Source organism: Mustela nigripes, chromosome 2 (genome assembly GCF_022355385.1).
Source record: "Mustela nigripes isolate SB6536 chromosome 2, MUSNIG.SB6536, whole genome shotgun sequence".
Classification (NCBI taxonomy): domain Eukaryota; kingdom Metazoa; phylum Chordata; class Mammalia; order Carnivora; family Mustelidae; genus Mustela; species Mustela nigripes.
Genome location: NC_081558.1, coordinates 48,059,727 through 48,064,519, shown reverse-complemented (window position 1 = coordinate 48,064,519; position 4,793 = coordinate 48,059,727).

The following is a 4,793-nucleotide window of genomic DNA, read 5'->3' as shown; positions in this document are numbered from 1 at the left end:
GTTAAAAAAGAAAAAGGTAACAGTTAAAAAAAAAATTTTACCCGAAGGCGAGAAAAAAAAAAAAATGAAAAAGAAAAAATTAAATTAACTGCAAGACTAAAAAAAATCACAGGAAAAAAGCCATGAGTTCCGTGCTTGGCTTTCTCCTCCTCTGGAATTCTGCTGCTCTCCTTGGTATTGAAACCGCACTCCTTGGTAGGTGAACTTGGTCTCGGCTGGATTTCTTGTTGATCTTCTGGGGGAAGGGGCCTGTTGTAGTGATTCTCAAGTGTCTTTGCCCCAGGCGGAATTACACCGCCCTTACCCGGGGCCGGGGTGAGTAATCCGCTCGGGTTTGCTTTCAGGAGCTTTTGTTCCCTGAGCGCTTTCCGTAGAGTTCCAGAGGACGGGAATACAAATGGCGGCCTCCTGGTCTCCGGCCCGGAGGAGCCGAGAGCCCAGGGCCCCACTCCTCAGTGCGCCCTCAGAGAACAGCGCCCAGTCACTCCCGTCTGCCTGACCTCCGGCCGCGCTCCGAGCTCACCGAGCCTGCAACCGGTTTAAGGTAACACCGAGCTGCGAGCTTACTGTCGGCTCTGTCTCTGTAGCCGGCTTTCCCGTTCCTATACCCGCAAGCTCTGCGACACTCAGACACCCCTGATCCTTCTGTGACCCTGCGGGACCTGAGGCCACGCTGACCCCGCGTGGGCTTCGCCCCGGTTTAGCCTCTGGAGCGATGTCCCTCAGCGGAACAGACTTTTAAAAGTCCTGATTTTGTGCGTGGTTGCTCCGCCGCTTGCCGGGAGCCGGCCCCTCCCCCCGGGGTCTATCTTCCCGTCGCTTTGGATTCACTTCTCCGCCGGTCCTACCTTTCAGAAAGTGCTTGTTTTTCTGTTTCCAGAATTGCTGTTCTTCTTCTCTTCGATCTGCCGATGGGTTTTCAGGTGTTTGCAATCTTTAGATAAGCTATCTAGCTGATCTCCGGCTAGCTGAAGCAGTCTCAGCTTGCTACTTCTCCGCCATCTTGACTCCTCCCACCTTTTCATCGATTTTTAAAACCACTGTAAACACAATTGTAAATCCACACAATTGCAAAATAATTTCTCTATTCAAGGTGATGTCTGGTCATTCAAGGCAAATTAAAAAATAGGGGGAAATTGCTGGATATTTTTGATGCCTCCTAATGCTCATACCCCCAATACAAAAATGATTGAGATAAAAGATGCAGGGCTGGAAGCTGCTGGAAAATAGTTTCCCTTATGTCCTTCACTGGAAGGCCAAGTCTTGGACTCTATCTTCACTGAGCAATTGTTGACTACAGAAAGGATTTCTTTTACTCTAACACGGCTACTGGGAGCTGAGTGAAGAATCACACATGCTTCAGGCTCTACAGTTGTGCCCACATTCTGACAGACTAAGAGAAATAAAGAGATAGCACTATTGGTCTTATTTCAGGCTGGGTGCTAGAAGTCCAAGATCAAGGTATCATGACAGGTGAGGTCTAGCAAGAACCCTCATCCAGGTTTCAGACTGCCTACTTCTTGTTGTGTCCTCACACAACACAAGGAGACCAGCTAGTTCTCGCTCTCTCCTTAAACATGCCCTAATCCCATTCATGAAGGCTTTGCCCTCATAACCTAACCACCACCCAAAGTCCCCCAACTCCAAATATCGTCACAGTGAGATTAGGGTTTCAACATAGCAATGAATGTAGGGGGACACAAATATTTGGTCCATAGCCACCACTGTAGCTAATCTTTTCTGGCAAACTATCTCAGCATTCCTTTCTATTTTTCTAGGAATACTGAAGTTATTAGAAGAGCAACTCTACTTCTGAAATGACTTGTTTGGTTCAAGATATCTGTGCCTGGAATATTCATGTGTATCTATGTGTCAGTCACATTTTTAGGCACCAGCACCACAGTGACAAACAAGATGGTGTTTGCCATCGTGGAGGCAAACAAGAGCCCTATGATATGTGGCACTGGGTTAGAGTTAAAAAGATCCTAATGGACAACAAATTGTTTCCAGCCTACCTTTTTCATGCTTTGTGCCATTTTAGAAACTTAAAAATGTCTCCTAGGAGGTTTGAGTGGCTGCCTTTAAAAGGACATCTCAGACTGATAATCAAGGATGGTGGGCATTTATTTACAGAAGACATGCCAGTCCAAGAGCATTTAGAGCAGAACATTTAGAAGCAGGAGAAAACATAAGCCATCCACCAGGCTTTCTTAATTAATTGAATGAAAAGGAGTAGAATATCAAGAATTTACCTAATTTGTTTATTTTTGGCCAATTTAAGCAAACGGTATGTACACACAAGTATTTATCAAGGATACACTGAATCGCAGAGAAATTTTCTGCTCTTATGTGAGGATGCTCTGTGGTAGTTATATATAGACACTGGTTAACATATCAACTTATCACTATAGCATTTTAGAAGCCATATGTATTTCTCAGAACCATTCACACTCACGATTATATTATAGCTTATATAGAAAAATGGGTTATATACACTACCTGGAATTGCAAAGAAGAGGTGCGAAGTGTGTGTGTGTGTGTGTGTGTGTGTGTGAAAGAGTGAGAGAGAGCGAGAGAGGAAAATTGGGCAGAGGTGTGAGAGGAGGGCCAGAATGTGTTTTGTCTAAGCCTGCCTTCTTCACACCAATTACAGTGAAAAGAAAATGTTCAATAATGATATGAGTTGAGAATTACCAAGTCTATAATTTTTCATTTAAAAAGGAACCATGGTAAGCGTCCTGTGAATTTCTTCTATGGAACATGGCAAGCTGAACTCAGAAGATAGGATATTCACGGCCCTATTTAGCTCCAGGATTTATTTCCGTTTCCATGGCAATCTTGCCACATAAAACTGCATTACTCCTCCTGGTAAGAGGTCTTTCATTTGTCATGTAAACCTGTAACCTAAAAGCTGCCTTCAACGGCTGCATCCAGTACTAAATGCATAGCAAACTGGCTAATATATTTATTTTAAATCAATAGTGTCACTACATTTTAATAACAATGGCATTCTTATTTGGCATTTTATTTGCTACATCAATTCTAAAGTCCTATTTTATTAGCTAGTATGGGCCTTCTGAGTACAACTGCACTGGAGCTGCAGAAGTCAATAAAAGTAATAAATTAAATGTACCAGTCAGTCATTTTTCCTTGGCTCAGCTAAACAAATCCCTCTGCAACCCTGTCAGCATTGAAACACCTATGCTAATGTCCTCCCCTTATGTCACTGTTAAAAATAATAATAGATTGAGACTCTATTAGGCTGGAGTGTGTCTTCAAGTGCCATTTGGATCTCTACTGCCAAAGGAATATTACCATCAGGTTATCAATATTCTCCTGGGCACTTCTTCCAGTGAATGCTCACACTTGCCTATTCCATTCTGAACCATTTTAGAACGCCATTTCAGTGATATACATCAGAATCATAGCCTTACAGCTAAAGGGATCTAAGGGTCTATATACTCCAATCTCTTCCTTTTAAAGATGAAGAGAAAAATCCCTGTGAGGTTAAATGGTTTATGTAAGGTCACACAGTGAGAGGCAAAGCTTGGAGAAGCTAGGATTTTGTTCACAATGGGGCAATTCTAGACAATCCACAGGTAAATATTTGTAACACTTCTCCAGAGATATCTTCCAAGGATCATCTGTAAATTTTGAAGTTGTAAACATACTTTTTGATCAGTAGAACAAAACTGTACATTAGCAAGAGTTCTTTAAATATTACTCACCTATAATGAGTTTAATGGTTAGCCCTGGGTGGCTCAGTCAGTTAAGCATCCAACTCTTGATTTCAGCTCATGTCATGATCTCAGGGTTATGAGATTGAGTCCTGTGTCTCCTCCCACTCTCCCTCTCAAATAAATAAATATAAATATGTATAATATGTTTATATATAAATTTATAAAAATATAATATATAATATATAAATATATATGAATAAATATATATTTACATATATGTGTAATGAGTTAATTCCATATAGTAATTGTATGTATTAAACCCTAAAAAAAGTTGAGCTTTCTATATGAGTTGACCCTTCTGACAATGATTTACAGGACTAAATATTTGAATTGCACTGGTGGGGTGTGTGTCCTATGTACATGAATTTATTGGGTTATATCTGGGGCGAGGGGCGTGGCTGAAATTAGAGGCAAGACCATCTGCCCATCTGGCTAATTTGGCACCTAGAATAACCCAATGAAAAGGAAATCTAGCACCAATTAAAGTATGACAGCCGTCTTGACTAAATGTATAAGCCCGGTTTGAGTATTACTTTATCTGGTGAAAAATTCCTTACTCTAATTCTCCTAAGCCAATTGACAGCCAAATCAGTGTCCTCTGGAAGCCAATGGGTACCTGAATTCTCTGTTCAAGGATCATGCTATCTGAGAAGCAATCATATTACCCTGACTTCCTGATCTGCCTTCCCACTTACCTGGAGTTCATTTGGGTATTCAGGATGGCACATGGCCCCTATGCACTTGCTTGGTGCAATCAACACTATTTTATTTATTTGTTTTTTAATCTTTATTCAACTTTTTAACCCTCACCAATGGCACTGGCAAACTTTTTTTTTTTTTTTTTAAGTAATCTCTATACGCAACATGAGGCTTGAACTCATAACGTCTACATCAGGAGTCACATGTTTTGCCAACTAAGCCAGTCAAGTGCCCATGTAATCAACACTATTTTAAAGGGCACCATTTGTTTGGGGGGGGGGGGGCGGAGTGTGTGGAAACAAAACAAAAGCTTTTAGATCTCCTGGTAATTTTTCAAAGTTATTGCCTATTTAA